This window comes from Triturus cristatus, chromosome 9 (assembly GCF_964204655.1).
Source record: "Triturus cristatus chromosome 9, aTriCri1.1, whole genome shotgun sequence".
Taxonomy (NCBI): Eukaryota; Metazoa; Chordata; class Amphibia; order Caudata; family Salamandridae; genus Triturus; species Triturus cristatus.
Genome location: NC_140592.1, coordinates 450,030,165 through 450,047,674, shown reverse-complemented (window position 1 = coordinate 450,047,674; position 17,510 = coordinate 450,030,165).

The following is a 17,510-nucleotide window of genomic DNA, read 5'->3' as shown; positions in this document are numbered from 1 at the left end:
ATAGTGAACCTATATCTAAAGTAAGTGGTGTGAGCATCAACTTACACAGGCTGCAATGGCATACCTGTAGTTCCATTTTGCATGGCCTCTCATGGGTGACATAATACATGCTTCGGCCCATGAGAGGCCTCTGGGGTACCTATGCCCTGGGTACATGTTTACCATATACTTGGGACTTATAAGGGTAACCCAGCATCCAATCTGGAGTGTACTACAGTACATGGCATAATGTTTTAAGCAGATAGACTGGGGTCCTGATTAGCAGGATCCCAGTCAGAATAGTCAAAACAGTGTAACATCAAGCAAAAAGTGGGGGAACCATAAGAAGCAGATGCTACTTTCCTACACCCCCCCCCAAACATAAGCAGATGAGACTAAGCTTGCCCAATTGAGTCTTCATTTTCTAAGTGGAAATATCTGGAGAGTCCATCTGCATTGGCATGGTTACTCCCAGGTCTATGTTCCACTGTATAGTCCATCCCCTGTAGGGAAATGGACCACCTCAAAAGTTTGGGATTTTCCCCCTTCATCTGTTTTAGCCATAAGAGGGGCTTATGGTCTTTCTGAACAATGAAGTGGCTGTCAAACAAGGATGCCTCCGCTTCTTCAGAGCCCAAACCACAGCAAAGGCTTACCTCTCAATAGCTGACCAACGTTTCTCTCTGGGGGTCAACCTTCTTCTGATAAAGGCTACTGGTTGATCCTGACACTCTGGATTAAGTTGTGACAACACATCCCCTACCCCCAACTCAGATACATATGTTTGGACAATGGAATTGTTTGGAATAGTCAGGACTTTGCAGAATGGGAGCAGTGCACATGGCCTGCTTGAGATCATCAAATGCCTTCTGACAGCTAAATGTCCACTGAACTTTCTTGGGCATTCTTTTATATGTGAGATCATTTAAGGGAGTCACTATGGACCCATAACCCTTAACAAATCTTCTGTAGTACCCAGTCAGGCCCAAGAAAGCTCTGACCTGAGTCTGGGTAGTGGGAGCAACCCAGTCCATTATGGTCTGGATTTTGCTCTGCAATGGTTGCACCTGGCCTCCGCCCACAAGGTGGACCAGGTAAACAACCTTACACTGCCCTATCTGGCACTTGGTGGCCTTGATAGTGAGGCCTGCTTTCTGCAGAGCCTACAAATCATTCTTCAGGTGTACCAGGTGATCCTCCCAGGTGGAGCTAAAGTTAGCTATATCATCAAGATATGCTGCACTATAGGCTTCCAGGCCTGTAAGGACTTTGTTCACCAACCTATGGAATGTGGCAGGTGCATTCTTCAAACCAAAGGGCATCGCAATAAATTGATAGTGCCAACTAGGGGTTGAAGATTCTGTTTTTGGTTTGGCACTCTCAGCTAGTCTGATTTGCTAATATCAAGCAGTGAGGTCAAATGTGCTCAAGAACTTGGCTTAGGCCAAAGTGTCTATGAGCTCATCTGCCCTAGGATTAGGGTGAGCATCAGTCCTAGTGACTGCATTGAGCTCCCTGTAGTCCACACAAAACCTCATTTCCCAAAAACCACCCTGGTTATGAGGTTTGGGTACCAGGACCACTGGACTAGCCGAAGGGCTATCGGAGGGTTACATCACTCCCAATTCCAGCATCTTTTGGACCTCAGTCCTGATGCAATCTCTGGCATGGTCAGGCTGTCTGTAAATCTTATTTTTAACAGGTAAGCTCTCACCTCTGTCCACTTCATGTGTACACCAGGTGGTCTGACTAGGAGTCAAATAGAACATATGCCTGTATTGATTGAGGGCCTTCCTGCAATCAATCTGCTGTTGCTCAGTGAGGCTGCCTGCCAAGGCACACCATCAACTGAGCCATCATCAGGGTTCTGTGTGAGGAGATCAGGACGTGGGTCACTCTCTTCCTCCTGTCCCTCATCAGTAGCTATGAGCAAGCCCATGTCTGCCCTGTCAACATAGGGTTTGAGTATGGGGTCCACGCCACTTGTCCTGGAGAGCTGCTGGGGCCACAGGCTCCAACACCCATACTTTCTGTCCTCGCTGATAAACAGTCAGTACACCCTTTTGGTCATGCCAAGCTTTTTGCAATTCTTGACTTGCCTCAAGGTTTTTGCTGGCCTTCTTCATGTACTCAGCCATCCTGGAGCGGAGACCAAGTACACAGTCCACTATGTCTTGTTTAGGAGGTTTGAGAGGTAACTCCCATCCCTCCTTCACCAGACACAAGGGACCCCTAACTGGATGCCCAAACAAAAGTTCAAAAGGGCTGTGGCCAACTCCCTTTTGTGGAACTTCTCTGTAGGCAAAGAGAAGGCAGAGCAACAGGACATCCTATTTTTGCCTAAGCTTTTCTTGGAGGCCCATGATCATGCCCTTTAGGGTTTTGTGTAACCTTTCAACCAACCCATTGCATTGTGGGTGATAGGGTGTGGTGAATTTGTAATTCACTTCACACTCCTTCGACATTGCAGTGATGTAACTAGATATGAAGTTTGCACTCGTTCAGTTAAGACCTCCTTAGGGAAACCCACTCTGGAAAAATCCCAGGAGGGCCCTGGTCACCACAGGAGCTGTGGTGGTTCTAAGGGGTATTGCCTCTGGAGACCTAGTGGCATGGTCCACCACCACTAGAATGTAACTAGATGCAGTTGGAGGGTTCATGGGACCAATTATGTCAATACCAACCCTCTCAAAGGGAACCCCCACCACAAGTAGTGGTATTAGGGGGGCCTTTGTGGTACCACCTGACTTGCCACTGGCTTGACAGGTGGTACAGGAGCAACACAACTCCTTAGTGTCATCTGACATGTGAGGCCAGTGAAAGTGAGGGACAAGCCTGTCCCAAGTCTTACTTTGGCCTAAGTGACCTGCCAAGGGAATATTGTGTGCTAGGGTGAGTAGGAAGCCCCTAAACTTCAGCAGTATGACAACCTTCTGGTGGCACCAGGCTTGGGGTCTCTACCCTCTGAGTACAGGAGTCCCTCATCCGTATAGATCCTGTGGGACCCACTGATACTCCCAGCAGCCTCAGCAGCAGCTTGCTGTCTGAGGGGTTCAAGAGAGGGGTGAGTTTGCTGCTCCTGACTCAGATCTGCCCTGGAAGGGCCCCCTGTCCCCAAGAACTCAACCTGGTCAGGTTCCAGTTCATCTGGGACAGTTCCTTCCCAAGGACTGGGGTCATCTCCCTCAAGAGACTGACCCTTTTCCTATGCCTGTGGGGAAGACACCCCCTTAACCCTCCTTCTCTTGGAAGGCACCTGGTCCATCTTTTCAGGATCCAGGGCCTGTACAGTAGACATCTGTTAGGTCTGTGACCTAGTCACAGCAAACACATCTGCAGAGATGCCCAACATTGCTGCATGTGTCCTGAGTTCCACTTCAGGCCCAGGCTGCAGTCTCCAAATCATTGCCCAACAAGCATTCCACAGGGAGGTCCGAGCTAACCACAACCTTCTTTGGGCCATTTACCCCTCCCCAGCTGAAATTAACAACTGCCAAGGAAGGATATGTCCTGACATTGTTAGCATTGGTCACTTGGTACAGCTCACCAAGTAGGATCTGTTGAGGATCCACAAGATATTTTGTCACCATAGCGATACCTGCACATGTGTCCCTCTATGCCATGGCCTCCTTACCATTAATCAAAGGCTGTTGTCTGTATTTGCTGAGGTTACTGAGACTGACAAATAGGGTGGCAACATATATGCCACCATCACAGACAAGCACAGCCTGAGCTGCAGTTCTGACTAGGCCAGAACCCATTTCAGAGCCCAGGGTTAACCCTACTTATCCCTTGTTCCATATACCACCACTTGAAACTGTACTAGGGGAGCAGTTGCCTTAGGGGCAGTGGTGGTTGTGGTGGACTCCTTGGCCTTTGTACAACTGGCATATTTTGCCCAATGGATCTTTTCTTTACATAAGTAACAGCAAGGTATCCTTTTGTCTTTTCCCTTTTTAGATTGTGACCCCCCCCCCCCCCGCCCCCAGATCAGGTTTTTGGGGCCCTGATGAACTGTTGATCTGTTTGTCCCCACCCTTATCTTGAGTTGTAGAGTCTTGTTTCTTCTGGTCACCACCGGAGTTCTGTTTTTTCTGCCTCACCCTGGTTCTGACCCACGTATCTGCCTTCTTTCCCAATTATTGGGGAGAAGTCAGATCAGAGTCAACCAGGTACTGATGCAACAACTGATTTTGGCAATTATTATGGATCTGCTCCCTCATAATCAAATTGTACAATCCCTTGAAATCATTCACTTTGCTGCCAAGTAACCAGCCTTGAGAGCCTTAATAGTACAATCTACAAAGTCTACCCAGTCTTGAGTCTGTGTCTTCCCGGTGTCTCTGAACGTAATCCTTTACTGTTCAGTGGTTAAGCCAAACCCATCAATGGGAGCACTCTTCAGTACTGAGTAATTGTCAGCATCCTCTTCTCTAACAGTTAGGAGCGTATCTCTACCTTTGTCAGCAAAGGAGAGCCACAAGATAGCTGCCCTCTGCTCTTGAGGGACCCTCTGAACTTTACAGGCCCTCTCTAAAGCAGTTATCCATTTATGGATGTCATCCCCAACATGGTAGAGAGGTACAATCTTGCTCAGGTTCCTATTGTCAAAAGAATGTTCCTTAACTCTAGGGACTCTGTTGCTGCCACTATGAGACTCTAGTCCCAATTTCTTTCTAGCTCTCTAGACTTATAGGATTTCCTTGTCTAGGGTCAACCTCTCTTGCCTGAGCCTAAACCTTGCTTTCTCAAGTTCAAGCAGTTGATACTCCCTGTCTAAGGAATGGTTCCTCTTGCTAGATACAGAAGTCCCTACAGACTGTCCTGAGTGATGTGACTCTGCAGAGGGAGATCTAGATCTCCTTGGTAAACTCTGCATTCTTCCAGGAGGGGTGAAGAGGGGGCATGTCGGCCTTCTCCACCATATCCCTGAAGATCTGAGTTGTCCAGGTGGGAATCGTCTTGATTCTCCTGGCCAGGGTTTGAATCTAGGTCATAGATGGTGTCACCTCCTGACCTGTCTTCATTACCTGCCCCACCCACTCTATCCTGTTCATCTGACCCAGGGGTCTTCCTAAGGTCATCTAACAGTAACACCTCAATGAGGCGTTGAGTGTTGGCATTTCTCCCTGTCTTCAGCTTTCTAAAGACACACATGGCTTTCAATTCCTGGAATGGAAACTCATTGTGCCTAGAGGGCAGAGAGCCACTGCTGGCTTCTCCTTTAGAAGACATACTAAGTGTGGTGTGGTGTGGTGTATGCACCTACCTAATCTAGTGGGAAACTAAACTCTCTTAGGTTGGAGAAAGCGTGTGCTAGACACTTGACTACCCAACCCCAAGTTCAGTACAACTTACTTATTCAAAGCTGGTCTTAGATGTACCTAGTACTTTTCAGTTAATCAATACAAAGATTTATCTGGTAAAACAATCAAAATCTTTGATCCCAACCGCTGCACTTCAATGTGAGAAGTTGGCCTGGTATATGCTAACCACTAATTAAAGTGGGCACCTTGCACCAGTCCAAACGATCCTTATGATGTATGAGATCTAAAATAACCTTTAGAAAGCTATCCTGTTGGTAGCTGTGGAGAGCAGCCTTCATGCTTAATCTTGAAGGAATGTGAAGCAGCTTGTTGTACCAGAATATCACCTTTAGTATTAACTAAATGAAAGGAGAACCACACAGTAGTTATAAAAATATGTATTTATTTATATAACACTCTCTAGTATCCTCTACACTAAGGTACAACACAAACCACACAATACTTTAGCATATAAACAGTTGTAAGCAGCACAATACACAGTGGGCGCCAGGGGGAGACCACACCACATATTAAATAGTGGTATAAGAACCAAGACTGGAGTTGAGACAGTGTCTAGAACATGATGAATCGCTGGTACCCCAAGGAACCACCCAAGGTGAGTAGAAACGGACCCCACGGAGGATGGGTGCAGTGTGCTAACACGACCGCGGGCTCCGTACAATTCTATGGGGAAGTCGCAGTTACAATTTCAAAGTTTAAGGACCCTTCTCGGTGGACATCGAGTAAACCATTCAGATCTTAGGAGGTTGGAGAGCCCCCCCACCCGTGGATACCGTAGTACCCAAGTTACCTATTCCAGAGGAGCTGGGTGCATAGGCCTGGAGTGGTGTCGGAAACCGCTGTTGGTCTGAATAGAGGGCTGCGAAGAAGAGCTGCTGCCGGGAAGGAAGAAAGTGTCCGTAGGAATCCAAAGGTGGATTCATGATGGAAGGAACCTGAAAGCTTAGGGGACAGAGTCTGGGTCACTTCAGGGTGACCAGGTGCTCGGTAGACGAATGCCCACCAATGTCAGGTGCTTCAGGTGCGAAATAAGGATGCTTGACTCAGCAGCCACGAGGTCCAGGAAATGTCGAGGATGACCAGGAGCCGTATGCAAGCTGCCCCATGAAGGATGTCGAGTGCTGAGGGATCAGTGTCTGGTTTCAGCACCAACAAGCCTGGGCAACAGCAACCCATGCAAGAAGGTCAAGCAGGTTACGGTGTAGACCAGCAAGGTCCAGGGGACTTACCAAGCAATGGGGAGGCAGGGCATGTCTGGAGCACCCAGGAAAGCCCAAATAAAATCAATATGACCCTCAGGAGGACCCACAGGCCGAATGACCAGGAGTCGCGAGGGGACCTCGAGCAAGATCACAAAGTACCAGCCCACGGAGCACTCAGTGCGAGGAGGCCAGAGTTCTTTGGTGGAAATACTGTTCAGGGTCAGGACTAAAGAAACTTCAATGCACAAGCTCGGGAATTGCCAACAAGTATATGCACTTGCAAAAGTATGCATGCACAAGGGTTTGGGTTATGCAGTCCCCACGAGGGATACTGGCCTCAAACTCGGTGAGAGGGAAGATCGAACTCAAGAAACTTCGGAACCCACCTCCTGTGTTGCTGGAGCCTTTGGAGTCCGCAGGAGCTCCGGATCAGCAGACCGGTCAGTTGTGTTACGGTGCCTGCAAATGCAGGGGAGTGACTCCTTCACCCCAAAGAAGATTCTTCAATTGTCCTTAATGCTCCACAGGTACTGCACAGAGCCTGTATGGTGCAAGGGCACAGATTATGCTTCGGACGGAGAGAGAGACTAAGTTGGGCCCAGTCGAAGTCCAGCGAGGTCCAGAGTGTCCAGACGGTCGAAGGTCAGTGGTTTCTTGTTGCAGAATCTTGACCAAGTAAAATCTGGAGTCTTACAGCCAGGTAAGCCCTTATGTATCCACGGGAGAGAGTTGGACAGATTCAGGGGACTCTCCTAGGGGAGGGTCAGGACAGAGGGGAGGTTACTCCCATGTCCTTTGTCCAGTTTCACGCCAGAGCAGGAGCCAACGGCTCCCAGAACTGGTTTGAGCTGGACTATGTACAGGGACACCAAATGTGCCCCTCGTGTAGACTTTCAGTCACTTTGGAAGTGCACCCACCCAGCTCCAATACACTAAATCCTGTCTGGGAGGTGGTCATACCTCCCTGTGACAGGTTGCCTATTGTTCTGCCTTCCTCTGCTTGAGCTTGGCTCAGCAGCAGGAGGGCAGAAATGTGTCTCTGGTCGGCAGCATCCATTTTGTGCTGACCGGGTCGAGAAAGCTGGCACTGGAAAGACCAGTGACCCCACGAATCTCGCTTCAGAAGGGTGGAATCATACCTCCCACACCGGTTACCAGTGTGGCGGTATGATTCCAAGGTGTTTGATACCAAACACAACATGTTTTATTTCAGCCGTTTTCAAGATAGCATTTACCACGAGGTTACAATGCATCTTTACCTATATGTCTGGCTGAGTCACAGACAACCCAGGAAAATGGTCTCCGAAGGCTGCAGAGGGGCTCTGCTCAAGCAGGGGCACCCTCTCACGTAAAACCCAGCACCCTGCCTTCAGGATTGTTAAGTCCTGCTATAGGAGTGACTTGTAAGTTTTAAGTGTAGTGACCTATAGTTATATTGATCCTATATCCAAAGTAAGTGGTGCGAGCAGCAGCTTACACAGTCTGCAATGGCAGACCTGTAGTTCTATTTTGCATGGCCTCTCATGGGGGGCATAATACATGCTTCAGCCCATGGGAGGCCTCTGGGGTACCTATTCCCCAGGTACATGTGTACGAAGTACTAGGGACTTATAAGGGTACCCCAATATCCAATATGGAGTGTACCACAGTACATGGCATAATGTTTTAAGGAGAAATTAGATCGACTGGGGTCCTGATTAGCAGGATCCCAGTCAGACTAGTCACAACAGTGTGACATCAAGCAAAAAGTGGGGGTAACCATAAGACGCAGATCCTACTTTCCTACACATGCCTATTCTAGAAATCTCTGCAGCACTTCTGAAGTGTAATATAAAATCAGTGTATGTAGAGACAACACTGCGGGACTGATTCACAAAGGGCCACCGCACTTGTGGCCAAGGCCCCGCAGTTGCAGTCGTGCGGGAGTCTCCTCACTCTGGCAAAATCTCCGCTATGAGAATGCTCATTGAGGAGATTCTGCCCCGAGTGCGGAGACTCCCACACAACTGCGGGCCCTCCGCCACCAGTGCGGAGTCCCTTTGTGAATCAGACCCAATCATTATAAATATTGGCCCAAAAATGATCACATCTTTCCAGAAGTAAAATTTCTAAGATATATTGCAATTCCTTCAAGCCGAGTGTCCAACTCTATCTATAGATGCATAGACGTTAAATATACATGCTAAAGTACTCAGTTCTCATTATGTCTGACACCCTTCTTGGTTTTCTTAGAACCAGGTAGGGGGCATAATCGGTAAAATTATTTTGCATGGGGAGGACCCTGGAAGAGAGGCATGTAGGACAGTTTTGAGCGTCCAGGTATCACATCATTCTCTTCAGCTCCCCAAGGGTTGGCATGTGGTGGTGCCACAGCATGTGTAGCGTTTTCAAATAAAGTTGCGTCAGTGGCCTCCATTTCTCTTAGTTCCACTAAAGGTCCACACGCTGCAACTGACAGCCTCTCAGTGTCCGAGGCTTCAGTGGTAGGCACTGGCGGCTGTGGTGCACAGCAGTACTTAATTTGACCTGGTGGTTTCAGGTGGGGCCCACTGGCACTCATGTTTGGCGTCCAGGCCTTACTTTTTATCATAAGACATCGTAAGACTTTGACCCAACGTAAAAGAGTGAAAGGGAAAAAGAAAGATGATGAGAAAGAGGGAAAAAAGTGACCTAGTGCGAAAGCAAGGGTCAAACGGAACCGGCAACATGAGATAAGGCGAAGGAAGAGTATGCTGGTGGATGAAAGACTCGTGAGGAGGACTAAAAAAATATATAAGCAGCTCTGATTTTTGGCAACCCCAACGTTCGACAGCAACAGGCTTCTGAGGGCATTTTGGGGTACCGCACTCTTTATTTCACGAATGAAGCACTGTTGCGCAACCTGTAGTAACGGGAGCGACAATCGAGTACTTGGGAGATACCGTCTTTCTAGCGCCAATGTGTGTGGGCGGGGCACCGCGGTAATTCCGTGCGCCCCTGCACTACCTCTGTTACCCTCAATGAAACAGAGATCGGAATATCTATGTTTTCTGCGCTCTCTGATTGACTGAGCAGCCAGATCAAGTGCTCGCTCGTGCAGTTGGTGTCATCACGCGAGAACTGGGTGTGACGTTTTATATCGCGGTTACTCATTAACTGGTCCCACTTTCTGTTCCAAAAAGAAACAGCTGCTCCTTGTAATTAAAAAAGTATTAAAACATTTTATGAGTGAAAAGGGAAAGGTCATAAGTGGTGAGTCAGTACTGTCTGACAGCACATTACTTTTTAGAACGTGGCCTGAAGCAGTGAATACAACGTGCTTAGTACGGGCGTACTTGAAAACTATGTTGGTCGCAAGGAACCCGCATTTTCAGAAGCCTATAATCTTGAGATAGACGTGCATTTAACACGTTTCACCGTATAATTCGGGTACGGATAGCTCTGGTGGTTAATATTTCCCACAAAAATGCGGGTTTTATTTGCCGAGCACGGGTTTAAGTCAGTATAAAAAATACATAGCCTAGCCTCCGAGATGTGCTTTAGTGCGGCGATTATCCGGCCAATAATTCGTGCTTTTAAAACTTGATAAATCATTTTCTTATTGGTTGCACAATGTTTTCAACTTTCAAGTCTGAAACTGGGGATGAGGAAAGAATAGGGTGACCAACTGGCATGAGTGCAAATTCAGGATGGTAAGTGTAAAAATTCAGGACAAAGGGTCAAAATTCAGGACAGGACAGGAGGTCAAAATTCAGGACAAAACATCGGGACAAAAGGTACGTTTTACAGACACATCAGAGGAAGTTGTGCGATAGTATAAAAGTGACTAACTAGACAACCACTTAAGTACTAGTCAAAATAAGTTTATATTAGGTTTAGACAATCGTGCACTTCATGGTTTTTGGTATGCGTGCAGCTTTGATCAAATGTGCAGGTATTTTGTCGTTTTTCTTATGATAATCTATTTATACGGTTACTGCACTGGATTGTCCAATCTGATATTTTGTTTACAACTCATGGTCCTTAGCAGGCATGCTTGGTGAGAGAAGTGGTCGGGAAGATCTGCTTGGATAGACTTTGTTACTAGCATCTCATATCTGAGTGCCATTGTGAGATGTAAAGCGGCATGCATAGGTGAACTAAAGGGAGGATTGCTGTGATGAACCCACTATAGGGAACGCATTATGTGTGTTTCAGCAAGCGGAACTTAAAATATGGAATCTGACTTTTCTTATGGGGGCCTTGCAGTAGCTGATGGAAGTCAGTAAGGTGCTTTTCCTTGCAGCTTTCTTAAAGAAGGCACTGTCGAAACACTATTCATAGTTTATTTTTGACACCTTGCCTATTGCTACAAACACAATATGCATCCCAAGCACAGCTCATGGCACTATGAGGCACTCCCTAAAACCTTACACCTAAAACAAACCATGCAAACAATTACTAGTGCTAGTGTAACATTCAAATAGCAGTTGGGTGTCACTCAAAATGTCATATGCATGATGTATAGATCCCACACATAAGCACATAGCAAATACATAATAGTAACACATAGGCAAGGGAGTAGCCAGAAAATTTTAATTCCTCACACTTTGAACTAAAGCTCTTATGGCACCAAGAAAGCACAGTAAGTCATCACAACCCTCTCCAGAAGAGCTCTCTTGTCCAAGGATCTAGCCATTCATCCTTCCATCAAACCCCTGATATCCACCATTTCAAATTTACATCATGTTATCTATTAATTCTTTCATCCATCATTCAGTCTTTCACCATTCATTCTGTCCTTCCATCTGTGTGCCCACCCAGAGCCAAACCTTTCAACCATTTGCAAACCTATCCATCATCTATCCTTCCATCCCTCATTTCACTCATCCATCCCTCCATCCACCCTTTCACTAATCCATCCATCACCCAATCCATACTTTCACTCATCCATCCACTCTTCCACTCATCCATCCACTCTTCCACCGATCCATCCATTCATTCATCCATCCAACCATTTACCCTTTCACCTAGCCAGCCATCCTTTCACTTACACATTCATCGACCTAGTCACTCATCCATCCACCCATTCAACTTTTCACTCATCCATCCATCCTTTCTTCCAGCTCTCCACAGCTCCCTTTCACTTGTGTATGCATTCTTCCATTTACTCATCCACTCATCCCCTGCATCCATCCTTTCTCTCATCCATCCCCTCTTTCACTCATCTATCCATCCGTTTGTCCATCTACCTTCCCTTTCACTCACCCATTCACTCTTCCACCCTTTCACTCTTCCAGCCATTCATTCACCCTTTCACTTATCAATTCCTCAATCCATCCATCATTTCTCTCATCCAGCCACCCACCCACTCACTCGCCCATCATCCACCCTTTCACTCATCCATCCATCCTTTTACTGATCTATCCACCCTTTTACCCATCCATCTACCCTTCCACCCATACATCCATCTATTTACCCTCATCCATCGACTCACGCATCCATCCATCTTTTTTCTCATTATCATTCCATTTACCCTTTCACTCATCCATTCATCCTTTCACTAATCCATCCGGCCATTTACCCATTCCTTCACTTATTCACTAACCCACCTTTTCACATTAATTATGAGCTGACCCTTTGTCTACTGAGTTGCAGACAGAAGAGACCCATCAAGAACTTCACACTCGCTGTAGTTCCTAAAGCAAGGGGTGGCGGAGGGTTCACTATGCCCCTGTACATAGGCAATCTGAAAACTTGGAAGTCATGCAAGATGCACAATGTCAGGATGTGAGGTGACTCTGATATGGTGTTGTTTCCAGAGCTTTAAGTGGGATGAAAAAACTGTGGGTCTCTCCAAGGGGCGTGCCTGATGTAGTTAAGGGCGTGGCTTAAAACACCTAAGCTAAAAATATGTGCTGAGCATAATGTGCCTCCCAATTGATATTTTTCTGTTTCTATCATTGCATCCAGTAACATTAGACCTACAACAAGCTGTGACTATTGGCTTTGTCAATGGATGTTAGTTGCATAAAATAAATAAAAAAGCAGCAACTATGGCTTAGTTGTATATAATATAAAAAATGCTTCAACTCTGAAATGATGAGACTGTGTAAGAACTATAACCTCTTGTTTTTAACTTCTTTCGCCAGCTTCTTTTCATGAACTGGCACATAGTAGCATGGGCTTTTTTTGTACATTTGTTTTGTACAGTTCTTCCATCTAACCCTAACCGAATGCCTTGCCCTAGACCGCGTCAAGAGGAGGCCACCACATGCTGTAACAGCTCAAACTGGCCATTGTCATTCTGTATGTGACAATCAGCTGCATACAGAATGACAATGGGTGGGGTGGGGCTACTCTTGTGCTCTGAGGATGAGTGCGAGGCGACCCCATCAGGGAGCCGAGGCCTCTCACAGCGGAACAGCTCTGCTCCCTGTAAGGCCCAAAATTACAGACAAAAGGCGTCTGTAAAAGGGATCCTCACGGACAACGGACGTTAGGTCTAATTTACGGACTGTCCTAGGAAAGAAAAAGAAAGCCAAACCCAAAACGGGGGGGGGAGGGGTGTTAGAGGAAGTGTTGATTTTTAAGCAAATGGGTCACAACATACACAGCTGGTCAGTGGTGTAATGAAACCTGAGCCCCCCCTGCAAAGTACCCCCCTCCCTGCCCCAACCCTTAGCACTTTTCCTGAGGGGGGGCCCTGGAGCTAGGGGCTTATTTTACGCCACTGCAACTTATTTATTTTATTTATTTATTTTGAAGGTTTTATATAGCGCTGGCTAGACCCAGAGGTATCAGAGCGCTTTACAAGATAAGGATAGTATAAGGCACATACGGTATAAAAGCATATGAAAGGTAGCACAACAAAAACTTGAAATATACAAAGTACAAACAACATGAGCATTATACAAATCCAGATAAATAAACAGGGGCAGGAGCTATACATTTAAGTAATTAGGTAAATGGTGAAACAGGAGAACAGGGTATATATTACTGAACAAATATAGTATGATAGATAAGAAATCAGGAGTAAGACACAGGTTAGGAACCCCAATAATAATTGAGGAGGTGGGTTTTGAGGTCTTTTTTGAAACTAGAATAGGAGGGATTACAGCGCAGGTTTTTTGGGAGGGCATTCCAGATAATAGGGACATTGCCAGAGAAGGAGCAAGATTGTGTAGCTTTCTTTTTATGCAGAGGTGGGATTAGGAGTAGGGTGTTGGTGCTTCTCAGAGGTCGAGTGGAGCCCGCAGTGTCGAGTTTCTTTGAGAGGTACTGCGGAGTGTTTTCGTGGAGGACATTATGAGTAATGCAGGCGGTTTTGTAGGCAGATCTGCCTTCGATAGGGAGCCATTTAAGAGATTTGAGAGCCGGTTCGATTTGAGAACTGGTTCGCTTAACTCCTTGTACAGCGAACGCAGACAATGTGGGAAAGCGGAATGTTGCGGGGACTCGGAGACACACATGAGAAATGGCTGAAAAATGAATGCACATGGTAATATAAGCAGACACCGAGTTTTAACTCCCATTATAGTTTGCTCTCATGTCTAAATGAGCTCTCTGCTGTCCTACACTGCCCATTTCCCTCTTTCTCTTTAAAGCTCCCTCCAGTGTGCCAGCCAGAAGCATCTCAGGATTAGGAATCCTGTCATCTGAATGGATTAACCATGCTAATTAGTTTATATTTTTTACTCACCCCTTGACAATTTAGACTAAACCCCCAATACGAGGCTCATTAGTTTCATACATGTGTAAAAGCACACATTACTTTCACTCTTCACCGCCCCGCTTCCAGTGTGGATCGATATACATAAAGTGCTGTGAAGTCAGTAAACAAGCGCTTGAGTTGCCAAAGGATATGGTTTTAACGCACTGGTGCTTTATGCTCAATGTTTATGAAAGGAAGATGGTTAGCTGTTAAATTTTAAAAAACAGCTTTTAGGCAAAGTATTATGAAATTGCAAAACATTGGTCGCAAGCACTGTATGGCCAAACATTGGGAAACCCATTATGTCTTTAGTTAAAGAAGCATTGGTAGTCACAGTCACGTGCCCTCAGAGTTTTGAAAAGTTGCAGTACATGAAACTCTTCTTAAAGGTCACCTGACTCAGATAAAAGGGCTAATATTATTGGTTTGGAGCACATACCCGAATTCTATTTAAAAAAAGAGTAATTGAAAATCAGTGAAAGGTCTGACTAAGAGTGTTGTATTCCCAAATATTTATTCTTCAAGAGGTGTTACAATATCACATTTAACGATGTAGATAGATGAACAACCAGGGAGATATGGCAGCCGACATGTGTTTCGTTCACTCGTACTTTATCAAGGTTGTATACGTTAAATGGCAGTAGTAGTATGTCAACTGGTAAAAAAGATCCTTTTAATTATTCAGCCAAATCGAAGTATATCTTCATCAAGAAGGAGTAATAGCCAAGGATACAGTTAAGTGGTATAAAGGTAAAACGTGGAAAACATCATATATCAAGACCCATCGAGTAAACTAACATGGTGATTCAAACATGCTCCTTTGGGTGACTCGAGACGAAAGGGCTTGCTGTAGGAGACTGCAATACCTTAACTATTAGTACTAGTGCCTTGGCATAAACATATTTGCTGTGGCATTAAAAGTACAATTATGGTGTGATCATCCACATTGCCTGGTATTTGAAACACTATTACAGCCATTGCCCGTGTATGTCTGTCAATCTCCCTCCCCCTTCTTTCCAGTGGGTGCTGCTGGAGGCAGTTATGATGAGCGACTGCCTTCAACCCTTAGACTTGGAGGATGTGCCACCATTCATTGAGAAGCCCTATGGTCCTGCTCATCCTTTTTAAGTTTGTTGATTTCTACCATGTACTGCAGACACTTCAATCCCACAGTGACATTTCAGAAGTCCCGGAAGTGAAACAGCAGTGTTACCGGCCTTGCATGCCGAGGTAAGGCATGGCCACGTGCAGGATCCAGCAACTCAACTACTGCCTGCTATGAGGCTTTCCAGGGTCTCCCTAATCACCAGAACTACCACGTGCCAGCTAATACAACCAACCACTATCATGCATAGAATTTCCTGTAGCAGCCCAACACTCTAGGCCAGCCAGATATGCTCACTTTACACTTCTCAACCCAGCTGTCTTAAGACAGCTGGGTTGAGAGTAAGTAAGGGCCTCCAGTGCGCTGTGGAGCGCCAAGACAGGCCGCTCTCTCCAATCAGGGCGCTGCTCTCATGCTGGTTAACGCAAAAAGAACAATTAATGGACAGAATGCAGAACAATGTGACATTCACCCCAGTACAGAGATCTGGGCCCAAATCCATTGTTTTTTTGCTTACCCTGACATTCCAGTTTGTACCCAGCCATATGCAGATCAGTCTTGACCCTGTGCCCAATGGGAACAGTCCAGCCCGAACTGCCAGGCCAGGTCCTCCCTGGACTGGAAACAAGCATCATAGGACTGGTCTCGAGGTTTAACCCCTCATCAGCCAGGATAGCTGGACTCCAGTGGCATGGAGAGTAGGCCTGGGCCAAAATTCCGTTCCGTTCGCGGAAATTGCGATAATTTGGCATTTTCGCGTTCCGCGGAAAGCGCGAAAATGTCAAAATTTCCGCATTCCGTAGCTTAGCGATAATTTGTTTCTTGCTCGCGCTGTAAAATAATACATTCTCGCGTGCGCGCGATCGCCTTACCTGAATCCCCGCGTTCGCCGACAAGTTTTCCCGATCCGGTCGCGTTCTCCACGAGATGTTGGATTGTTGGTAGCCATTTGAGCTGTCACGTCATGCGTCGCGCGATCACGTCTTTCTTCTCGCGATCATGCACCGCGAGACAAGTGAAAACAAGATGCCCGCGCCCACGAGCAACCGCATGGGTAAGTTGGCGAGCCGCGACCACGCAGAAAATACCGCGAACGGGCGGGAAAAAAACTTCCGCATCTTCGCGATATTTCCGCGTGTTTGCGGAGATTTTTAACATTTTCGCGATAATTTGCAAAAGTGAATTTCGCAAATTCCGCCCACCCCTAATGGAGAGCACGGGACCCACGTCTGGGCACACCTGTCCCACTTGGGGTGACAAATGCAAAAAGAACAATTGATGAACAGAATGCAGAAAAATGTCATACATTCATCCAGTACAGAGGTCTGGGCCTAAATCCATCGTTTTTTGCTCACCATGCCATTCTAGTTTGAACCCAGCCATATGCAAATCAGTCTTGACCCTGTGCTCAATGAGAACAGTCCAGTCCAAACTGCCAGGCCAGGTCCTCCCTGAACTGGAAACAAGCATCTTAGGACTGGTTTTGGGGTTTCACAGCATGAGAGCAGGCCAGGATTGGCTTGGGAGCCTACCTCCAGGAGAGAAGACCATTGTGGACCTTGCACTCATTGGAGGAAGGTAAGTGTTTTATTTAATTTATTGTATTTTTTTTGACACCCTCCACACCACCCTCAGGACATGCCAGCCATCTCTGGAATATACTGTACACATATTTGAAAGGGACCCATCAAGGGCCGTGGTTCATCAGGTGACAAACAGGCTTTACAGATGAAGAGCAGGGGCATGCTGGGATGGGTGGAAACAATATATCACAATAATAATCCAGAGGAAAGGCACTGTAGACAAAAAAGGCAGGTAGTTGGGAAAGCCCGGGAATGGGGCAAAGTAGGAAAAGAATACTGAGAACAGAAGAAACAAGGAAGTTAGCGGGCAATATGAAATCAACCTCAAAAACAGCGACAGAGGGAAGATGAAACTAAAGAGGAAAAATGACTGTGAGGACAAAGAGCAGAGGGGTGTAGGACTACTTCTTGAAGATCCATAACCAAAGTTAGTAGGCTCAGTGATGGAAAAATGTAACCTGGCAGCATATGCCATTGCCTTGACGGACAGCCTATCCTTGAAATGGCAAAACATTAAAAGCGGGAACCAATGGCTGAATAAGGCTGACCCAAAGCCCACTCGCTCTGTACTATTTCTTATGTGTACTTTTTTGAAGTATTGGTAACACGAAGTCCTTCATGTATCTAAAGCAAGAACTAAAA